General features: G+C 47.0%; 1 protein-coding gene across 2 annotated transcripts in view; it reads left to right on the top strand.

The window, feature by feature from the left end:
• Positions 1-24,790, top strand: part of C2CD4C (C2 calcium dependent domain containing 4C) — a 302,746-nt gene that overhangs the window by 168,758 nt on the left and 109,198 nt on the right. The gene's annotated exons all lie outside the window — the stretch shown is intronic.

Below are 24,790 nucleotides of genomic sequence, written 5' to 3' on the forward strand. Positions count from 1 at the left end.
ATAGTAAGGAGTACCAGGACCTACGATCATGTGACTGCAGGGGCGGGGCTTAGTGTCCTACTACTGCAGATGATGAGATGTACCTACTGCTGGAATACTGTAGTAGAGGAGAGGATAACGCAGGTCAGACAAGCAGAAGTCATACACGAGAGAGTGGTGCAGTACCAAAGGAACGAGCAGAGAGTAGTCAAGTCACAAGCAGAGAGTCATGCACAAGAGGGCAGCGTGGTACAAAAGGAATGAGCAGAGAGTAGTCAAGTCACAAGCAGAGAGGCATACACAAGAGGGCAGCGTGGTACAAAAGGGACAGGCAGAACTCGTAACAGTGACAGAACCGGATCAAAACCAAACAAGCAACAAGTTATAGCACAAGGCACACGTACACAAGAGGTCAACTAACTCAGCCGAGGGCAGGAGTATAACTGACACCGGACCTAGGTCTAGTGAGCATTAAAGAGCCGCCCTCTACCAGAGAGAGGCAGAAACAATTAACCCCCTGTCTGATCAGGACGGGCCAAAGCAAAACCCCGTCCTGCATCATGACAGGATGGGGTATAACCTCCTGATCACTGGGGGGTCTGACCGATGGGACCCCCACAATCCAAAGAAGTTGGCCTCTAAACCCTGTGGTGAATAGAGCCAGTTTATCATTTGCTCTATTAAAAATGAATTAGATGACAGTGAGCATGATTGACGACTGCTCCGATCACATTGACCCTTCAGAGTCCTCACGTTTCAGAATCAGTGGGAATCCAAGCAAAGCATACTCAAATACTAGCTGGTGATGGACTCATGCAGATTTATATGTATTACCTATTTATTATAATACATAGCAGACTATAGAAAATAAGCTCTATTTAACCTCTGTTGTCACCTCTATCTTGCACAGATTGTTAGCTTGTGACACTGGCATAACTACCGGGGTAGCAGCTGAAGCGGGTGCTTTGTGGCCCGGCCTATATAGGGGCCCGGGGCCCCGGCTCCGATCGGCGCTACCCGGGTAATGCAACTAAGTACATACCTCTCCTGCATGTCTCTTGCAGCCCCCCCCCTGCTTATTCCATCTTCTCAGCACTGTTGGTCCTGCTTTCAGCGGCCGCTCATTACATATGTGCATATGTAATGAGCGGTTCATTACATACGCGCATATGTAATGAGCGGCACCACGGGGGGCTGCAAGATACATGCTAGGAGAGGTGAGTATAACGGAGGGAGCCATATTCACCTGTCCCCCGTTCCACCGCTGCGCATCGCTCTGCTGTCTTGCTTCCTCTGGCAGTGACGTTCAGGTCAGAGGGTGCCATGACATAGTTAGCAGGCGCCCTCTGCCTGAACAATCACTGTGCAGGGTCGGCAACGCTGAGGAGCAGCAGCTGCAGCAGCAGAGACGAGGTGAGTATATAGGTTTTTTTTTTTCTCCTTAATTGAGGCAGCGGCAGCAGCATTGTAAGGGGCCACTAATGACCATGCAGCATTGTAAGGGGCCAGTAATCACTGTGCAGCATTACAAGGGGCCACTAATCACTGTGCAGCATTACAAGGGGCCACTAATCACTGTGCAGCATTACAAGGGGCCACTAATCACTGTGCAGCATTACAAGGGGCCACTAATCACTGCAGCATTATAAGGGGCCAATAATCACTGTGCAGCATTGCAAGGGGCCACCAATCACTATGCAGCATTACAAGGGGCCACTAATCACTGCAGCATTACAAGGGGCCACTAATCACTGTGCCGCAGTACAAGTGGCCACTAATCACTGTGCAGCATTACAAGGGGCCACTAATCACTGCAGCATTACATGGGGCCACCAATCACTGTGCAGCATTACAAGGGGCCACTAATCACTGCAGCATTACAAGGGGCCAATAATCACTGTGCAGCATTACAAGGGGCCACTAATCACTGTGCAGCATTACCAGGGGCCACTAATCACTGCAGCATTACAAGGGGCCAGTAATCACTGTGCAGCATTACAAGGGGCCACTAATCACTGTGCAGCATTACAAGGGGACACTAATCACTGTGCAGCATTACAAGGGGCCACTAATCACTGCAGCATTACAAGGGGCCACAATCACTGTGCAGCATTACAAGGGGCCACTAATCACTGTGCAGCATTACAAGGCACTAATCACTGTTCAGCATTACAAGGGGCCAGTAATCACTGTGCAGCATTACAAGGGGCCACTAATCACTGCAGCATTACAAGGGGCCACTAATCACTGCAGCATTACAAGGGACCACTAATCACTGCAGCATTACAAGGGGCCACCAATCACTGTGCAGCATTACAAGGGGCCAATAATCACTGTGCAGCATTACAAGGGGCCACCAATCACTGCAGCATTACAAGGGGCCACTAATCACTGTGCAGCATTACAAGGGGCCATTAATCACTGTGCAGCATTATAAGGGGCCACCAATCACTGTGCAGCATTATAAGGGGCCACCAATCACTGCAGCATTATTTGGGGCATATGTTATTATGGAGCATGTTATAGGGCCACCATTATTCACTGTGCAGCATTATTAGGCATATTTTTGTATGGAGCATCTTATGAAACCCATCATGAACTTTATGGAACATTTTATGGGGCCCATTTTACTTTTGAAATTTACCAGTAGCTTCGGCATTTTCCACCCTAGGCTTATACGCGAGTCAGTAAGTTTTCCCAGTTTTTTGTGACAAAATTAGGGGGTCGGCTTATACACGGGTCGGCTTATACACGAGTATATGCGGTGCATTACTGCGGCGCTCCGGCAGGTGCTGTGGCCACGCTGTCTTGGGAGCCCGCCGGCCCGATGCGTGTAGTGTAGGGGATTCGGGGCCCCGGTGGAAAAAAATGTACACTATGATTTTGCAGCCAACGCTGCATTTCTGTGCCTGCTGTGCGGAGCGAAGCACATATTGGGCCCGCCTTCCTGCCTGCAGCCAGTGTATTGCTTCAGACTAGTTCAGCCCCGCCCCCTGAGCCCTCGCTGTCTATTAGCTCTTTGCAGAGCTACCTGCCGCATGGACCTCTGGGAAATGTAGTTCATGGAGGTCGGTTTGCGCGGAGGAAGGCAGGCAGCCCTCACTGTCTCAGCTTAATTAATGCCAGGCCAGCCACTCAGCCAACTCTAGGGTGTGTCTTGAAGGGGGTGTGTCTTGAAGGGGGTGTGTCTTGAAGGGGTGTGGCTTTGAGGGGGTATGGCTTTGAGGGGGCCCGTTTAAAAGTTTGCTATGGGGCCCAATCAGTTCTAGTTACGCCCCTGGCTTGTGAGTAGGGCTTTCACTCGTCTTTGCATTCTTGAATATTGTGGTGTTCTCTAATGTCTAATGGGCAAGAAGAGTTGTATCCAGTGACCACAGGAGATATGATTCTTAAAACTTGACATTTATTAAGCCATTATATTAAAAAACACAGATGTATGGAAAAAAACAATCCCAGTGCAGGGAAGGAATACTACATGTTTCAACCTAAACGGTCTTAATCATGGATGATGGATGGATGCTGTAATGTCTATTACTGTTTGCACATGTACAATCTGAATTATCCATTTATATTATTTCTAGAGCTTAGAAGGAGCCTTGGTGGCTGTCCAAAGGTTTTGCTTGTATTTAATAAGCTTTAGTTATCTTGTTGTAGTGAAAGGATGTTTTTTTTTTATATAAACATATATTGGCCCTTCTCAGCCCCCGTCTCCCAGCTCCTAGCTCTCTGCTCTAGGTGACATCACCCAGACCACGGCCCCCCACACTCCAACACTGTAAGCGGCATCTCCCGGCTGGCACACGCCGTGTGCATCCAGTCTTTGGTGAGGGCTAGGTGGGTTCCACTCAGGGGAGGACGCTCTCCGGTCCCCAGCCTCCCTCCACCTGGTGCACCTAATACACCTCCCGTGTCGGTGTGGTCCTGTGCGATTACCGGTGAACGGCTCAGTTCACATCTCCCTGCTTCAATGCCCAGGATTCTCCTGTTGCAGTCATTTTCGTGGGTCAGCAGCTCAGAAGTTTACCCTGCATGACCCTCCAAACTACATCATTGTCATTTCCTTGCTGGAGCACCAATTCACCTTAAGGTAGGCAGGCACCTTACCATTTATACGCCGCATTGCCAATACTTTGTCAGCCATTGTTTTTTGATTATTTATTGTGAGTAGGCATTTCCAACCCATGCAGCAGGAACTTTAGCGTGGTGCCCTCTTTGTTTTTGTTGTTTTTTTATGTTAGACACATATTACATGTATCATTTACACACCCATAGGTTTCAGAGGAAGTTGGCTGCTTTTTCAGGATATACTGTATGTATAAAATAGACTCAATGTGCATTTAAATTTAGGTAGAGTAGCGTATGTGGAGCACAAAAAAATAGCAGTAGATGTGGGGTATATATTATATTTAAATGTGGTTTCTCTTCCAGAATAGACTGTCAGACATGTTCCGCACACTGAAATTTATAAATTTATGAGTGTTAGCGAAACCTATTCTGCCACTGGTAAGATTCAGTGATTACAGTCCTGTGCTGGAAATGGGATGCACCTTGGCTCATCCACATACCGTATTTTTCGGATTATAAGACGCACTTTTATCCCTGAAATTCGGGGGGAAAATGGGGGTGCATCTTATAATACATACATGCCTTACCGGTACCATTGCTGCAGGCTAGGATGAGGGGGGGTGTCTGGCGGTGCTGTGGGGGTGTCCAGCGGTGCTGTCCGGTGCTGCTGCAGATGTCTCCAACGCTACTGAGGCTCTGCCAACATTTTGTGAATGGCCAGAGAAGAATTTTTGCTTACTTGGCCTTTTTTTCAGAGAATATGAATGATGGCACCAAAGCTTTTTATCCACTTATGGTTAGTGGTTGGGTAAAGCCATATATTGTCAAACTACTATGTTTTCTATTGAAATCATAATGGCAACTCAAAACATCCAAATGACCATGATCAAAAGTTTACATATGCCATTTCTTAATACCATGTATTGTCCCCACTAACATTTTATCTGACCACAACATTTATTGGGTCCTGCTGTCTCACTTTAGTTTGATTAACGAGAAGAGAGAGAGCAAAAAAAAAGGAGATCTAAGCCTCCTATGTATTCAGACATAGCTTGGGGAAGGCATTTGTGCAGGGGGAATTTAGGCACATTTAATCGAAGTACATTTAATCAAAGTATGAGGCAGTTATAACATGGCAGTTAGACAGGGCAGGAAACAGGTAAGACATTTACATCTACTCCCTGAACATTTGGATTACAACAAATATATACCATATGCATTTGTGAAATTTATGTCCTGGCTGCTGCATTCACACACATCCACCGCCCTGTCATTAACTCTCTACACTCCATCCATATCGGCCCCTCACTCCTTTCCTCTCCTATGTATAGCACTCACACTCTTTACACATTGCTAAATTGCACAGAGCCTTTCAGTCCCACCATTCAACATCAGAGACGCTCTCACAAATCACTTAACCATCTGCTCACTCTTTCTATCCTCCTCCTAGTCGCAGGAGACATTGCTCCCAACCCTGGTCCCCCATGTTTTAGAAAGTCAAACCCCCCCAACTGATACACTCAGAAACCCCTCTAATCTTATTAACGATCCCTTCATGCCATCTGTCTCTCTTACTTGTGCCCTTTGGAATTCTCGCTCAGTGTGTAACAAACTCTCCTTCATTCATGACTTCTTCCTTTCTATTTCTCTTAACCTTCTGGCTCTTACTGAAACCTGGATCCAGCAGTCAGACACTACCACAGCTGCTGCTCTTTCATATGGCGGACTACACTTCTCTCATACCCCAAGATCAGACAATAGAGCATTTGGAGGCGTTGGTCTGCTCCTATCACCAAAATGTACCTTTCAGGTTATCCCTCAATTACCCTCACTTGTCTTCCCTTCTTTTGAGGTCCATGCCGTCAGACTCTACACTCCCTTCTCCGTGCGAGTGGCGGTGGTATATCATCCTCCCGGCCCCTCCCATCAGTTCCTGGATCATTTTGCCACTTGGCTTCCACATTTTCTCTCCTGTGACATCCCTACCCTCATCATAGGCAATTTCAACATCCCCATTGCTCTTCCCCTTTCCCCATCTGCTACTCACCTTTTATCTCTAACCTCCTGGTTTGGCCTTTCGCAGCCTACTAATTCTCCAACGCATGAAGACGGAAACTCTCTCGACTTGGTCTTCTCTCGGCTTTGTGCAGTGGATGATTTTGAAAACTCCCCTCTCCTGCTCTCTGACCACAACCTTCTTTCATTCTCTATCAAGAACTGCCAGGCCACTCAGGTCACCCCAACTGTCCATACTTATAGAAACATACAGGCCATTAACGCCCAGAAACTTATGAAGAACTTGCAGTCTTCATTGGCCCCTATCTCCTCCCTCTCATGTCCTGATTCTGCATTGAAGCATTACAATAAAACACTTCAAAGTGCCCTGGATGAATTTGCACCTCCTTTACGTAGAACAACACGACATAGACGGCGACAACCCTGGCACACATTGCAAACACGTTTCCTGCAGCGGTGCTCCAGGTGCGCCGAACGTCTGTGGAGAAAATCCAATCTACACAAAGATTTCATCCATTATAAGTTTATGCTTCGAACATACAACACTGCCCTTCACCTCTCAAAACAAACCTATTTCAGCACCCTCATCACCTCACTGTCCAATAACCATAAACGTCTCTTTGACACTTTTCATTCTCTACTCAACCCAAGAGTACAGGCCCCAACCACGGAGCTTCGAGCTGACGATCTGGCCAATTACTTCAAAGAAAAAATTGACCAGATCCGACAGGAAATTATCTCCCAATCACCTCATACCATGCACTGTCCTCCCTCCCCCACTGCATCTAGCTCACTCTCTGATTTTGAACCAGTCACAGAAGAAGTAAACAGGCTCCTTGCATCTTCTCGCCCAACCACTTGCACCAGTGACCCATTTCCGTCACATCTACTCCAGTCCCTTTCCCCTGCTGTCACCCCTCACCTAACTAAAATATTTAACCTCTCTCTCTCTTCTGGTATCTTTCCCTCCTCATTTAAGCATGCCATCATACATCCACTACTTAAAAAACCATCCCTCGTCCAAAACTGTGCCGCTAACTATAGACCTGTCTCTAATTGTTAGGAGTCTGACTTCTTTCCCTATGATGAAATCTAGACCCTTACGTGCTGCAGTTTCCTGCGTTTCATCTGCGGTAGAGGAGATTGCAGAGGAGAGTTCCTTGCGGCAACTCTCTCCAGAGGCTAAGTCCTCTGTTCCCTCCACTGAGCATGCTCATGGGACGAGCTCCCATTGGAGTTCGGGAGTCACATGCTCAGGTCCTGTGTCTAATCCTATTGGCTCCTCCTGGAGCCTTGGAGACTTCCGGAAGGTCCCGTTTGGTATAAAAAGCGCACATGGCTGTTCCGCCATGCGCTAGTATTTCATACTTGCTGCTGTATGTTTGCTGATGGATGCTTGGACTGGTGACTGACTTATTAAGAAACCCCTTCCCTCTGATAATACGATTGTGTGAGTGTTTGGGTTCAGCCAGTAGCAGCGCTAGCACCAGCGCGCATATGCTCCATCTTGCTCAGCAGCTAAGCGTCTTCATTGCGCCAGCGTTATTGCAGCGCCTTGCCAGCGGCTCAGGTTTTGCCGCGCTGCAGTTGCAGCTTTCTGTGCATCCGCGGTTGCGACGCTTTGCACCTTATTTGATGGTAGGTCTAGACGGAGTAGTCCTGCTGTTTAAGGCTACTCCTGTGACCGCGAATACCGCGACTGTATCGCTGTGTGTCTGTGACTCTGAACAGACTCAGCGTTTAATTTGTGCGTTTTGCCTGCAGCTCTGTGAGCATAACAGAGCTTGCTTTTGTGCACTGGGTGCCGTCTAACCCTTGTGCACATTACCGCCTTGTGCTCTGCCTCTCTAGCAGCGGTTTTTCCATCCACCGCACGGTGGACCCCGGGTGGCGAAGGCACTTTATTTATTTTTTATTTAGTGTCTTCCGCCACTCCTAACACTAATCTTCCCTTCATCTCTAAACTCCTGGAATGCCTGGTCCACTCCCGTCTTATCCGCTGTCTCTCTGATAACTCTCTTCTCGACCCTCTCCAATCCGGTTTCCGCTCTTTACACGCTACTGAAACTTCCCTCACTAAAGTCTCTAATGATCTACTAACAGCTAAATCAAATGGTCCCTAATCCATGCTAATTCTCTTGGATCTCTCTGCAGCATTCGACACTGTGGATCATCAGCTCCTCCTCACTATGCTATGCTCCATCGGCCTCAAGGACACTGCTCTCTCCTGGTTCTCCTCCTATCTCTCTGACCGCTCCTTTACTGTATCTTTTGCCAGTTCCTCCTCCTCTCATCTTCCCCTTACTTTTGGGGTTCCTCAAGGATCAGTCCTAGGCCCCCTCCTCTTCTCTTTGTACATTGCCCCTATTGGTCAAACAATCAGTAGATTTGGTTTCCAGTACCATCTCTATGCTAATGACACCCAATTATACGCTTCTTCTCCTGACATCACGCCTGCCTTTCTAGAAAACACCAGCGATTGTCTAAACGCTGTGTCTAACATCATGTCCTCACTATATCTGAAACTGAACCTGTCAAAGACTCAACTCTTCGTGTTTCCTCCCTCTACTAATGTACCTATGCCCAACATTGCCATTTCCGTGTGTGGTTCCACTATTACTCCCCAGCAACATGCCCGCTGTCTTGGGGTCATACTTGACTCCGAGCTTTCCTTTGCCCCCCACATACGATCACTGGCTCGCTCTTGTTATCTGCACCTCAAAAACATTTCTAGAATTCAACCTTTTCTTACTTTTGACTCCGCAAAAACTTTTACAGTTTCTCTTATTCATTCTTGTCTAGACTATTGTAACTCTCTTCTATAAGGTCTCCCTCTTACCAAACTCTCCCCCTCCAATCTGTCTTGAATGCTGCAGCCAGGATCATATTCCTCGGCAATCGTTACACCGACGCCTCTACCTTGTGCCAGTAATTACAGTGGTTACCCATCCACTCCAGAATCCAGTACAAACTAATTACCCTCACCCACAAAGCTCTCCATGGCTCAGCACCACCCTACATCTCCTCCCTTATTTCAGTATGCCACCCTACCCACGCCCTCCGTTCTGCTGATGACCTGAGATTAGCATCCTCAATAATCAGAACCTCCCACTCCCGTCTCCAAGACTATACACGTGCTGCGCCAATTCTTTGGAATGCACTTCCCAGGTCAATATGATTAGTCCCCAATCCCCATAATTTCAAGCATGCCCTGAAAACGCATTTATTCAGACTGGCCTACCACCTCAGCACATTAACTTAATCTATCCCTGTGTGGCACAGCCAAACATTTTACCATAACCAGGTTCCCCGCATCATGTTCCCACATGCTTTATGCATCCATTAGCCCTCTGTGTCTGTACTGTTACACACTTAACATTATGGCTGGTCCATACAATCAGAGCAATTGTTACCACCCACCTTTCGTGTCTACCTTTTTCCTCATAGATTGTAAGCTTGCGAGCAGGGCCCTCATTCCTCTTGGTATCTGTTATGATCTATGTGATTATTGTTATGCTGTAATGTCTATTGTCTGTACAAGTCCCCTCTGAAATGTAAAGTGCTGCGGAATATATCGGCGCCATAGAAATAAAATGTATTATTATTATTATAAGTCTTTTGTGGTAGTTGTGGATGAGGTTCTTTATTTTCTTAGATGGTAAAGCTGCCCACTCTTGGCAAAAATCCTCCAGTTCCTGTAAATTCCAGGGGTGACTAGCATGAACTGCAAGCTTAAGATCTCCCCAGAGTGGCTCAATGATATTGAGGTCAGGAGACTGAGATGGCCACTCAAGAACTTTCACTTTGTTCTGCTGTAGCCATTGAAAAGTCAACTTGGCCTTGTGTTTTGAATCTTTGTCATGTTGGAACATCCAAGTATGTCCCATGTGCAGCTTCTGGGCTAATGATTACAAATTTTCCTGCAGTATTTGCTGATAACGTGCTGCATTCATCTTTCCTTCAACTTTGACCAAGTTTCCTGTGCCTTTGTAGCTCACACATCCCCCTAAACATCACTGATCCACCTGCGTGCTTTACAGTAGGAATGGTATTCCTTTCATCATAGGCCTTGTTGACCTCTCTACAAATGTAACGTTTATGGCTGTGGCCAAAAAGTTCAATTTTGGTCTCATCATTCCAAATTATCTTGTTCCTGAAGTTTTGAAGCTTGTCTGTTGTAAATTCCCTTGCTCTGACTTCTGAGCCGGTGCTCCCTCTGGTGGTTACTGGGAGTAGTGGAGCTGGCCAGTTTGATGGAAGTTTGCCACCTAACGACGATGATTGACAATCTGGGATTACTGGCTAGGAGCATATAAGTGAGCTGGCTTCCCTTTGTGGTTGCTGGCGATTTCCTCCTTGTGTGTTGTGAATTCCCTGGCTCAGACTTTAGAGCCGAAGCTCCCCCTGCTCCATCTGGTGGTTACTGGTAGTAGTGGAGCTGGTCAGGTTGATGGAAATTCCCCATCTGACGACGATAATTGGGAACCTGGGGTTACTGGCTGGGAGCATATAATTGAGCAGGCTGCCCTGGGGGGGGTTGCTGGTGATTTTACCCTTGTGCATTTGGAGTTCTTCTGTCTCCTGCCTGATCTGCATGGTTCAGTTAAGTGATTGATTCTTTTGCTAATCCTTTGCATCTAATTTGGTTGTGCCTTTTTTTGCTTTCAGCTTTGTTGCTAGGGTTCAGCGTACTCCCTGCTGGGGGCAGCGCTGCGCCCTGCTCATATGTTACAGCTTGTGGCAGTTTATTCAGTCCCCTGTTATGTTAGTATATTTGCTTTGCTTCCAGTTCATACCAGAGTGCTGATCTAGCAGGGGTGAGGTCGTGTGGCCTTAGGTGTTTTGTATGTCAGATGTGTTAGTTTTTTAGGGTTTTGTGCGTGATTGCAGACAGTATCTTTTCTGTCCTGTCCCGTCTAGACATTTTGGGCCCCACCATTTGCTCAGTCTATTTTCTGCCTGTGTTTGTGTCTCATCTTGTCTCACCGACAATATATGTTGGGGGGCTGTCTATTCCTTTGGGGATCTACTTCGGGACAGTTTAGATTTCACCTTTCTTGCTTTAGGCTTAGTTAGCTCTCCGGCCTGTGCCGAGGCGTCTAGGGCATCGTAGGTCCACTCCACAGCTACTGCTAGTTGTGTTGTTAGGATCAGGGGTCTGCAATCCGCTGAGTTACCAACATCTCTGGTTTTCTGGTGGCCTAGCCTGTTCCTGCCATCCTCCTCGGTGACCCGTTTATAACACTTGTCTCTGTGATGTTTTGCGTATTGTAGGCTAGATACTTTGTGGCATTTGCGCAGTAATGTCTTTCTTCTGGTGACTCGACCATGCAGCCCATTTTTCTTCAAGTGCCTCCTTATTGTGCATCTTGAAACAGCCACACCGCTAGTTTTCAGAGAGTACAGTATGTCAGCTGATGTTGTTTGTGGGTTTCTTTGCATCCCGAACAATTTTCCTGGCAGTTGTGGATGACATTTTTGTTGGGCTACCTGACCGTGGTTTTGTTTTTACAGAGCCCCTAATTTTCCATTTGTTAATCACAGTTTGAACACTGCTGACTGGCAGTATCAATTCCTTGGATATCTTTTTGTATCGCTTTCCTGTTTTATACAATTCAACTACATTTTCCCATAGATCCATTGACAATTCTTTTACTTTCCCCATGACTCACAATCCAGAAACGTCAGTGGCTGGATGAAAGATGCAAGATTCTTCTGGATCCCAGAAACTCACTCAGTTTTTAATGCATACAAACCAATTACAAGCAAACAGGTCACAGGTGAGGATGTTACTTTTAGTAGACATTCAAACCCATTTGTATCAACTTCTGTGCATGTTATCAGGCCAAAATTACCAGGGTATGTGTACTTTTGATCAGCGTCATTTGGATGTTTTGATTTGTCATTATGATTTAAAAAGAGAAGACACATTAGTAAGACAATAAATGGCTTCACCCAACCACTAACCATGAGTGGAGAAAAAGTTTTGATGTTATCATTCATAGTCTCTGAAAAAAGGCCAAGAAAGCAAAAATTCTGCCGGGGCATGTAAACTTTTGAGCACAAATGTATAAGAAAAAAATTAAAGGAACCAGAAAACGCTAAGGGTGTGTTTCCACTGGCTGGAATCCCAGCGCTTTGGACACAGCGAATACCCTGCTCTGCCCCCTGTTGTACGCGCGGTAATTCAGGATGTGTTCATTAAACACATGCAGAATCAGGGCATCCTATTCATACTGTTATTTTTCTTGTGGAGACTGAGTGTCTCCGCAAGATAAATAGACATGCTGCGGTCTTGAAAGACGCCCTGCATGTCTGGGTACATGGGGCCACCGGATGCGGCCGTGCATGCATAGTGGAGACGGAATTTCATAAAATCCTCTCCACTATGCTGTAACATCTGGACGCTGCGGCTGTATGTAGCCTCCAATACGCAGCAAATACTGAAGGATTACTCCCCATGGAAACATACCCTTAGGCGTGAGGTATTGTTAGGTGCTGAGGTTCTCCCATGTCCATGCCATTTCCTCTGTGGTCTCCCATTCCTCTACGGCCACAGAGGTTCCTACTCAGCAGAGATGTTGATCCCAGCGTCTTGCCCAGGATAATGTTAGGCATCTGGTTGCTACTCCAGGCTCAGCTACTGTACCATGCATGAGTCAGTGGCAAGCAGACGCTCCTGGGACTAAATCCTGCTTTTCTCCAACTGAGCATGCCCGTGGGATGACCTCTTTTTGGAGGTCGGAGGTCACATGCTCAGGTCATATTACAGCTCGGATTGGGCCATCAGGAAGGTCCCGGAAGGCTGCGTCTATAAAATGATCGCACAACCGCAATATAGAAAAAGATTAGACCATGTGGAATGAGTGTTGTATGCATGCATGAATGTCTCTGGTGAATGACTCATTAAGAAACCCCTACCCTTGGTACGCATGTGTTGTGCAGCCTAGCCTGTTAAGCACCCAGGCCTAGATGTAGGTAGAGAGTCAGAGACTGTCATCAGTGTCCACTGGTGGCTCTACACGCCACGGTGCACTTGCTCGACAATCCACCATAGTCATCGTCTATAGTGGCGTCCGCAGGTGCGACGCCGCATGCTCAGAAGGTCTAGAGGGACTCTGGCCCCGTGTCCTTGGGGCAGAGTTCTGTGGCCGCATTCTGTGCGCTCCCTTGCCGAGCTCTGAGAGTTTTAACAGACTCCAGCATTTATGTTCCGCGGTACTGCGGCTCTGTGACGTAACAGAGTCCACTCCAGTACACGTCGGGTGACTATTAACCTGCGTGTGGTCTTTTATACCACCATATAGCTTCCGCCATTACCAAGCAGCAGTTTACCACCTCTGCACGGTGGACCCCGGGCTTGCTAATGCACCTTACTATCATCTTTATTATTTAGTGCGTTCCGCCAGCCCTAACGGGTATTAGCCGGATATTGGTTAATGATAGTGATGAGCAAATTTGTTCGAAAAATGATTGCCAAATATAAAATTGGCACGAATATGGCACATTCAGATTCATGATCGGAAACATGAGCAAAATTTTATAAAATTGGAAATATTCGGTAAAGTGTGGGAAAATATTTGCTTTGCCACTAAAGTATTTTGAGCACTTTGGCAGGGATAATGGTGGTGTATGTTGAGCGTGGGACTATCAGGATCCTGACAGCGCCGGCGTACAGCCTCCGCTGAGCAGGGACTCACCCGCACTGTAGGGACCCCTGGGGACCAGGATAGCCAGAAAGTATAGGTGCACAGGACCTGAGTGATGAAGTTTAGCAAGCCGGCACGGGACCTACGGACATGTGACTGCAAGGGGGCGGGGCTTAGCATCCTGCTTTCAGAGAAGACAGAAAACTCAGTCAGGCAAAATGGAGGTCATTCACAGTACGGACAGCGAGGTACAGGAGGGGTAAACAGACGGGAGGTCAGACAAAGCCAAAGGTCACATACAAGAGGGCGACGCTGTACCAAGGGGACGAGCAGAGAGAAGTCGGGTCACAAGCAGAGAGTCATACACGAGAGGTAGCGCAGTACAAGAGGGACAGGCAGAACTCGTAACAGGGACAGGACCGGATCAAAACCAAACAAACAAGCAAGATATCAGGCACAAGGCACACGTAAGCACAAGGTCAACTAGCTCAGCCGAGGGCAGGAGTATAACTGACACCGGACCTAGGTCCAGTGAGCCTTAAATAGCCGCCCTCTGCCAGGGAGAGGCAGAACAATTAACCCCCAATCAGACCAGGACGGGCCAAAGCGAAACCCCGTCCTGGATCATGACAGTACCCTCCTCTCAATGGGGGGGCCACTGGACCCTCAGGTCTCTCAGGGTACTTGGCGTGAAAGGCCCGAACCAACCGATCCGCATGAACCGATCGAGCAGGAACCCACGAGCGTTCTTCAGGACCGTAGCCTTTCCAATGTACCAGATATTGAAGGGCACGACGGACCAACCTGGAGTCGACAATTTGTTCCACCTCATACTCCGACTGTCCGTCTACCAAAACCGGTGTTGGGGAAGCTGATGATCCCTCCCCAGCGGACCTCACAGGTTTCAAAAGGGCCTTATGAAAAACATTTGGGATCCGCAGAGATGGCGGGAGACGCAACCAAAAAGCCACCGGGATAACTAATTTCATAAGGACCGATAAACTTGGGTCCAAGCTTCACAGAGGGGACCTTGAGTCTTATATTCTTGGTGGACAACCATACCTTATCCCCAATCTGAAACACCGGTCCCGCAGATCGTTTTTTGTCCGCAAAAAATTTAAATTTGTCCTGGGCCTCCGTAATATTACTCTGGACCTCTCGCCATACCTCCCCCAACCGCTGGATCATCTCATCTGCCCCAGGACACCCAGAATTCAAACGGGAAAATTCTCCAAAATGAGGATGAAACCAATAATTGCAGAAAAAGGGAGATGTACCCGTAGACTGGTTAACGTGGTTGTTAAATGCAAACTCAGCCACTGGTAACACAGAACACCAATCATCTTGTCGGTCTGAGGTGAAGCAATGCAGATTTTGCTCCAGAGACTGATTGGTCCGCTCGGTCTGCCCATTAGTCTCTGGATGATAAGCGGATGAAAAGAACAGACCAATACCAAACCTTTTATAAAAAGCCCTCCAAAATCTGGAAACAAATTGCACTCCTCTATCAGACACCACATTCAAGGGTACCCCATGCAACCGCACCACATGCTCAACAAACAATCTGGACAATGTTTCCGCATTAGGTAGAGCTGCCAAAGGTACAAAATGTGCCTGCTTACTAAACCTGTCCACCACAACCCAGACGACGGTATTACCCTTGGAGGGGGGAAGGTTGGTGATGAAATCCATGGACAAATGCATCCATGGTCTCTCAGGAATTGGCAGTAGTACCAATTCCCCGGCCGGCCAGTTATGGGGGGTTTTTGCACGGGCACAAACATCACAAGCAGACACATATTCCCCAACATCAGAGGCTAAAGCAGACCACCAGAATACTCTAGCAATGGCCTTCCGGGTAGCCGAGATCCCTGGATGTCCACCCAGAACTTAGTCATGGAACTCCCGGAGGACCTTAAGGCGAAGCTGAGCTGGCACAAAAAGTTTGTCCACCGGCTTAGCCGGCGGTGCAAGAGACTGGGCTTCCCGAATCTCTCGTTCAAACATATTCGAAATACCTGCCACCACCACCCCAGGCTGAAGAATGGAGGATGGAGGTTCCGGGGGGGACACCGGATCTAGACTGCGTGACAAGGCATCTGCTCTGACATTTTTAGATCCTGGCCGAAAAGTAATTGAGAAGTTGAATCAGGAAAAAAAAAAGTGACCATCTAGCCTGTCTAGGAGTCAACCTCTTACCTGACTCAATATAAGCTAAGTTTTTGTGGTCCGTAATTACGGTTATAGGATGGACAGCCCCCTCCAAAAAATGCCTCCATTCTTCAAAGGCCAACTTAACAGCCAGAAGTTCTCGATTTCCCTACATCATAGTTTCTCTCCGCAGGAGAGAATTTATTTGAGAAAAAGGCGCAAAGTCTTAAATTGGTCAAAGTGGCGGGTCCCTGGGACAATACCGCCCCCACCCCCACCTCTGAGGCATCTACCTCAACAATAAATGGTTCAGGCGGGTCTGGTTGAACAAGAACCGGGGCCGACATGAAACATGTTTTCAAAAACTGAAATGCCGCTACCGCTGCGGTTGACCAATTCTTGATATTGACCCCCTTTTGAGTCATGTCTGTGAGGGGTTTAACCACCTGTGAGAACCCCTTTATAAATTTGCGATAGTAATTGGCAAATCCTAGGAAACGCTGCAGAGCTTTCAAATCACAAGGTTGAACCCACTCGACAATGGCCTGCACCTTATTAGCATCCATGCGATACCCTTCAGCAGACACAATGAGCCCCAGAAAAGACAGTTCCTGAGCAAAAAAAAAAAATTTTTTCCAGTTTAGCAAAGAGACAGTTCTCCTGGAGCCTTTAGAGAACTGCCGGAACATGACCAATGTGAGTCTGTTTATCAGGAGAATAGATCAATATGTCATCCAAATATACCACCAAAAAACGTCCAATAAAATCAGAGAACACGTGATTTATGAAGTTTTGGAAGAACGTTGGAGCATTGGTCAAGCCGAAAGGCATGACCAGATTTTCAAACAACCCTTCAGTAGTGAAAAAAGTGGTTTTCCATTCATCTCCGTCTCGGACTCGGATAAGGCTATACGCTCCCCGTAGATCTAATTTTGAAAACCACTTAGCTCCGGACAATTGGTTGTATAAATCAGGAATAAGTGGAAGGGGATACGTATTCCTCACAGTTATCTTATTTAACTCACAAAAATCGAGGCATGGGCGTAAACCACCGTCTTTTTTTCTTTGCAAAAAAGAACCCCACCGCCACAGGAAAAACAGAAGGACGAATGTGTCCCTTACGTAGGCTCTCGGAAATATACTCCTTCATCGCACCCCGTTCTGGACCCGAAAGGTTATACAAGCGGACCTTGGGCAATTTAGCACCTGGAACCAGGTCAATGGCACAATCAAATGGGCGGTGTGGTGGTACAACCTCAGCCTCTTTTTCGGAGAAATCGTCCGTATAGTCTATCAGGCACTCCGGAATACCTTCCAGACCCACGGACGACACAGACACAGTATCAAGACATTTCTCAGAACAATAGGGACCCCATTTAACAATGTCCCGACATTCCCAATTAATTACAGGATTATGCAATTGTAACCAGGGGAACCCCAACACCAGTCCCGCTGGCAGGTTGTCCATCACAAAACACGAAATACGTTCCTGGTGCAAGGAACTCACTTTAAGGAGAAACTCTTCAGTACGAAACATAATGTCATTCTTTATCAGTGGTGTTTTGTCAATGGCCACAATGTGAATAGGAGTCTCCAACCTAACTGTCCCTAACTTACACCTGGATACCAAATCAGAGTCAATAAAGTTCAATGCTGATCCGCAATCCACGAAGGCAGAAGTGGATGTGGAGACACTCCCACAACAAAGTTCCACTTGCAAAAACATTTTAGAGAAGACAGGAAAAGGTACCTGAGAGCCTGGGTGACCTCATGACAATCACCTGGGCTCAGTCGCTTGGTTAGTGGATGGGAGGGGCACACCTTTCTCCACTGTCCAGAATCGCCACAGTGAAAACAGTCTTTTCCCACGCGCCGTTGTCTCCTTTCATTTTCCTTGAGGTCGATGGTTCCCATCTCCGCGATCTCAAATATAGGACTGGGTCCCCTTCCTTGGGAGAATAACGGTCTTTCACTTTGCATCACTCCCCTCGCCCGTAGCCGGCAATCCATTCGGACGGCCTGTGTCATAGCCTCCTCCAGGAAATCAGGCGGAGGGTGGAGAGTCAAGGCATCTTTCAGATATTCAGACAGGCCTCTACACAACAAACCCCGGAGGGCGGCATCATTCCAACAGACCTCAGCAGCCCAGCGTCTGAATTCTGTATAAAACCACTCGGCTGAGTGCTTTCCCTGGCACACACTCATCACCATGTCCTCAGCCATATGCATACGATCAGGCTCATCATAAATATGCCCCAGGGCCTTAAAAAATGCATCTACCATCATACGCTCAGGGGCCGTGGTCGGAAGGGAGAAAGCTCAAGCTTGGGGGGCTCCCCTTAACAGAGACATAATGACCCCCACTCTCTGACTTTCATCCCCAGAAGAGTGTGGTCTTAAGGAAAAAAAAAAGCTTGCAGCCCTCCTTGAAAACTCTGAACTCTTTTTTTATTTCCAGAAAAGTTATCCGGTAACTTCACTGGAGACTCAGGGGAAACTAATGTAATATCCCGAGCCCCCGATGAAAAAAAACCCTGCACAGTGTCAGCGATCAGCTGCTGAGACTGAGCCAGGACTCGTTGTTCTCCAAAGAGTTTCTGAGACATCTGGGTTTGGTGTTTAACCTGCTCAGAAAGAGCATGCATAGGATCCATCACACACACAGGTGAATGGAAGCAGAGAAAAAAAAATGGTATTGGTCAGTTATAATATCAGGATCCTGACAGCGCCGGCGTACAGCCTCCTCTGAGCCGGGACTCACTCACACTGTAGGGACCCCTGGGGACCAGGATAGCCAGAAAGTATAGGTGCACAAGACCTGAGTGATGAAGTTTAGCAAGCCGGCACGGGACCTACGGTCATATGACTGCAAGGGGGCGGGGCTTAGCATCCTGCTTTCAGAGAAGACAGAAAACTCAGTGTCAGGCAAAACGGAGGTCATTCACAGTACGGACAGCGAGGTACAGGAGGGGTAAACAGATGGGAGGTCAGACAAAGCCAAAGGTCATACACAAGAGGGCAACGCGGTACCAAGGGGACGAGCAGAGAGAAGTCGGGTCACAAGCAGAGAGTCATACACGAGAGGTAGCGCAATACAAGAGGGACAGGCAGAACTCGTAACAGGGACAGAACCGGATCAAAACCAAACAAGCAAGCAAGATATCAGGCACAAGGCACACGTACGCACAAGGTCAACTAACTCAGCCGAGGGCAGGAGTATAACTGACACCGGACCTAGGTCCAGTGAGCCTTAAATAGCCGCCCACTGCCAGGGAGAGGCGGAACAATTAACCCCCAATCAGACCAGGATGGGCCAAAGCGAAACCCCGTCCTGGATCATGACAGGGACACATATTTGATGAGGGTAGGTAGTGGGGAGAGCTCAGAGGCACGGCATGCTTGTAAACTGTTTTTTATTTCTTTTTTTTTTCCTGTGTGTGCACCTTGCAGCTAGCCACAATCAGGACACAGGAAAAGTCCACAATGTCCAGACAAAACGTCTTGTGTCATTGGCTGCTGAAATCACATGTCCCTCTCCATATAAAGAGCGGAAATCTTGTTTTACCGTCATTTTGACACTGTAGCAACACAGAGATGTTGCCTCTGATGCTGAGACTGTTTGCTGATAGAATTTAACTAGTTAGCTAGGCAATTGTTTCTTAGTCAGATAGTTTAGATAGCTAGTGTCCTGTGTGGCTGTGAAATCTACCTTCTAGCAGATTTTTATTTTTTGTGCCATTACGGAGGTCCACAGACAAAGACAGTAGGGCACATTTCATACCAGTGTGTTGTGCACTGCTTCTGTTGTGCTCCATGCATGAGTAGACCTTTCTAAATCTTATATTTTCACTTGCTAAATGTGATGCAGCACTCTATATTCAAACTGCATTGCTCATGCAGAATTGCAGATTAAAAAAAAAATTCTGGCTGCCATATCCCATATTGTAGTTTTGTGGCTGTGAAATTAGTGTGTGTGCAGAGCTGTTGAACATAAAAATTTTTCTTTTTTTTCTTTTTACAAACGCGATACAGCAGGCTAGATCCGAGTCTCAAATTGTTTGTAGCTAGAGTTGAGCGAAATGGGTCGGTCAAATTCAAATTTCGCCGACTTTTGGTGAAGTCGGTTTCGTCGATCGAAACCCGACCATAGCATGAGGTCGGCCATGAGGTCGCCGACCCGCGCGCCAAAGTCGCATTTCCCATCATGCTTCCAGCACCTTTTCTCAGCCAATGATCAAGGGTGCACACTGTGGTCAACGCGATGACATAGGCAGCGGCCACCACCATCTTATATATGGGCATTGCAGTGATTGGCTGGCTTTGTGTGGCGTCACAGTAGCTATAAAAGCCCTGAACGCCGACCGCCATCTTACTTCTGCCGATCTTAGCATAGCTGCTCGTTCTCAATAGGGAGAGTGTTTAGGCAGGAAAAAAAATACAACTGTGCGTCTGCTGATAGTGATTTTCACTGTACAATACAACAGTTAGTGTGCAGTGACAGGGGAGGATATTTTTGTGTGCAGCAGCTATGGTGGTTATTAGGCTGCCTTATAAAGCTACCTGATAGCTGCATTGCTATTTGCACACTGCTTTTTTCAAAGCAAAAATACTTTTATTCCTTTTGCCTGCACAGTTAAAGAGCGTTCATTTTTTCACACCGTTTATAGAGGTGTACGCTCCTCACACACTACCATGTACCGGCTGGTATCACAGACAAATACATGCTATCTGTGTGTGACTCCATACAAAGATAGATGGAGATTTTCATTTTTCCATACCTACACCGTATAGAGCTGTCCGCTTATCAAACAGTATTGGAGATCTGCTGTTTGTATGCCGGTCAAATCTATGCAGAGACAGTGTGTGTGTGAGACTCCGTAAATACATATACGGAAATTTCAATTTTTCCGCACACCGTATAGAGCTGTCTGCTTGTCAAACAGTATTCTGTATCTGCTGTTTGATTACGGTCAAATCGATACAGAGACAGCGTGTGTGTGTGACTCCGTTAAAAAATAGACAGATATTTAAAATTTTCCATACATACACCGTACAGAGCTGTCCGCTTGTCAAACAGTATCCCATATCTGCTGTTTGATTACAGTCAAATCGATACAGAGACAGCATCTGTGTGTGATTCTGTTAAAAAATAGACGGATAATTACAATTTTCCATACATACACCATATAGAGCTGTCCACTTCTCATACAGTACCATATCTCTGCTGGTATTTTTGGTACATTTTCCCAAACATGAGGAAGTCTGGTGGAATAGGCCGAGTACGTGGGCGGGGGGGTGCAGCTGGTACTGATGGTGGTAGTGGTGCATCTGCTGCTTATGTCAAAAGCACAATAGCAGCTAAGGCAGGAGGTGTTGAGCCTGCATCATCGTTTGGCACAAGAAGGCCTTTAAGGTTCCCTTTTCTGGGAGTAGGTAAACCGCTTTTAAAGCTGGAGCATCAGGAACAGGTTTTGGCTTACATTGCCGAAACAGCCTCCAGCTCTATCGCCTTCTCTTCTGAAGTTTCAAAAACTGCAAGCACCGAGTCTTCAGTGCAGGCTTCTGGTCAGGAACAACACCTTTCCTTGTGTCCTTCACCCACACCAAAAGTGAAGGATGTGGCAGGCCACACTTCAGATTACTCCATGGAGCTCTTTTCACATACCATGCCTGGGTTATCAAGTCAAATCCTGAATTCCCCAGTCCAAGATGACTCTGACATGGAGTGCACTGATGCACAGCCACTGCTAGATGATTCTGCTGGTACATTGACCGAGAGCAATACATTTGCCTTGCAGTCTAGTGAGCCAGAATCGGACCTTGATGAAACTCAGGTGCCCCTTCCCGCATACTATACCACCTTACACGGTGACACAGAGGAAGGTGCAGATGACATTGAAGAGGAGGTGATGGATAACCCAGTTGTTGACCCGGATTGGCATCCATTGGGGGAAGAGGGTGCTGCTGGCAATAGCTCAGAAGAGGAGGAGGAGGATCCGCAGCAGGCATCGACATCGCAGCAGCTGTTATCTGGCAGGCTCGTAGCTGCTGTACTAAAACTTGTCAAAAAATCAAAAAGAGTTGCAGGACAGCTTGGCCAGACGGTCAAATTTGCACACCGTGCAAGCCCTGAAAATTTATACCATAGTAGGAAGAGTGCGGTGTGGCACTTTTTTGACCAAAATCCTATTGATGAGGCAAAGGTTATCTGTAAGAAGTGCGGAAGGACCTTTAGCTGAGGTAAAAATCTCCGAAATTTAAACACCAGTTGCATGCTTAAACATTTAACCACCATGCACTTGCAAGCGGACTACAAAACTTAAGGTAGCACATGTGCACCTTCTCCGACTGAAGGTAGCCAGCAACGCTAAGAAAATAGGGGGGGAAGCCAGCACTGCTTAAGGTTAGAACGCATAAATTGGAGTGCATATGCACATAATATCTAGCTGTATTCAAAAATGAGATATTTAGCAAAAAAATTGATCAATTCAATTGAGCCACCCCGCCGCGCCAAGGCAAACTCATGTGGGGGGTCCTAATCTACATTTTTAATAAATGCTGTGCCTTTACGGCCTCCTAGATACATTAAGAGCATGACCACATTAAGTGCAATCCGTACCTGAACATTGCTGGATCGCTCCCATGAAGCCAGATTAAGCAAGTGCAGATGAAGGCCAACCAGGTCTGAACATAGACATATCAGGACTGACCTCCACACATTGCCCGACCAGCAAACATAGATGAAGGGCGATGTTGGCCCAGACACAGGTGCACAATTAAATAAAGCTTGGGGCAGGGCGGGGCTGCCGTGTGTGTGCACAGCAGCCTAATCCATCACAATGAACACAGAAAAATTATAGCGGACAACCCAGCGTGCACGGCAACAGTGGTGGTGAGCCACAAACCAACAACAAGAAAATAGGGGGGGAAGCCAGCACTACTTAAGGTTAGAACGCATAAATTGGAGTGCATATGCACATAATATCTAGCTGTATTCAAAAATGAGATATTTAGCAAAAAAATTGATCAATTCAATTGACCAATCAATATCAGGATTGACCTCCACACATTGCCCGACCAGCAAACATAGATGAAGGGTGATGTTGGCCCAGGAATGAATATCTCATTTTTGAATACAGCTAGATATTATGTGCATATGCACTCCAATTTATGCGTTCTAACCTTAAGCAGTGCTGGCTTCCCCCCTTATTTTCTTGTTGTTGGTTTGTGGCTCACCACCACTGTTGCCGTGCACGCTGGGTTATGTCCGCTATAATTTTTCTGTGTTCATTGTGATGGATTAGGCTGCTGTGCACACACACGGCAGCCCTGCCCTGCCCTGCCCCAAGCTTTATTTAATTGTGCACCTGTGTCTGGGCCAACATCGCCCTTCATCTATGTTTGCTGGTCGGGCAATGTGTGGAGGTCAATCCTGATATGTCTATGTTCAGACCTGGTTGGCCTTCATCTACACTTGCTTCATCTGGCTTCATGGGAGCGATCCAGCAATGTTCAGGTACGGATTGCACTTAATGTGGTCATGCTCTTAATGTATTTAGGAGGCTGTAAAGGCACAGCATTTATTAAAAATGTAGAGTAGGACCCCCCACATGAGATTGCCTTGGCGTGGCGGGGTGGCTCAATTGAATTGATCAATTTTTTTGCTAAATATCTCATTTTTGAATACAGCTAGATATTATGTGCATATGCACTCCAATTTATGCATTCTAACCTTAAGCAGTGCTGGCTTCCTTCCTTATTTTCCAGCCAGCAACGCTACATTGCTTCCCCCCACTGAAAGGTCACTGATAAGCACACCACCAGCAAGAAATGTTGAGGTGTCATCGCAAGGCCAAAGCAGTCAGGGAATCACAATGTTTTTGGAAAAAAAGACTGAATCAAGGCCATCACCAACACCACCATCACCAATCCCCTCTCAGTCCTTAATGTCCACCGCTAGGTCCCCCATATGCAGCTCTCAAGTCCAGCTCACCCTACCAGACACATCCGCGTACACTGGCTTTGAGTTTGGCTACATTGCCAAACTGATCTCATTAGAGATGATGCCCTACCGATTGGTTGAATGCAAAGCTTTCCGCGAGCTCATGGCCTACGCAGTACTACGCTATGACCTACCCAGTCAGCACTTTTCACGAAAAGCCATCCCAGCCCTCTACCGGCATGTGAAAGACCACATTGTCCATGCACTCAATCAGTGAGTGGAAAGGTGCACCTCACAACAGATGCATGGGCCAGTAGGCATGGCCAGGGCCGTTACGTGTCCATCACTGCGCACTGGGTTAATGTGAAAAAAACACAAAAATTGAGCTTGGTTTGAGTTGGTACACATGCAGCATATAAATGCATGTTTACATGGCCAAAAAGCATACAAAACCTACAAAAGACAAAATGAAAAAACCCTGTTATAATTAAATAAGTAAAAAGCAAAAGTGCATTTCAATCATGCAGAATTCTTAGTAACACTGTATTTGATCAAACACAGCATAAAAGCCGTCCCACCATCGACAAGGTGACTCTGTGGTCGGACAAACTACTTCTCCTCCCATATCGATGTTCTCCCTCACAGGTCATTCCCCTTTGACTATTGGGCCTGTAAACTGGACACCTGGCCTGAATTGGCACAGGAGCTCGCTTGCCCTGCTGTTAGTGTGTTATCTGAATGAGTCTTCAGTGCTGCTGGATCAATCCTGACAGAAAAAAGGACCCGTCTGTCGACCCAAAATGTTGATGATCTAACCTTCATTAAAATGAACCATGCATGGGTTTCCAAGGAATTTGTCCCACCTTCCCCTGAAGACACATAGGTGGCAATAAAAATGGCTTGATTTTGTCCTCCTCTTCCTCATACTTCTCCACTTCCTCCAATTGCAGCTGCTGAATGTACAGCCTAGACATCAACATATGGCATT

Source organism: Dendrobates tinctorius, unplaced genomic scaffold, assembly GCF_039654945.1.
Source record: "Dendrobates tinctorius isolate UK_male_01 unplaced genomic scaffold, ASM3965494v1 ptg000092l, whole genome shotgun sequence".
Lineage (NCBI taxonomy): Eukaryota > Metazoa > Chordata > Amphibia > Anura > Dendrobatidae > Dendrobates > Dendrobates tinctorius.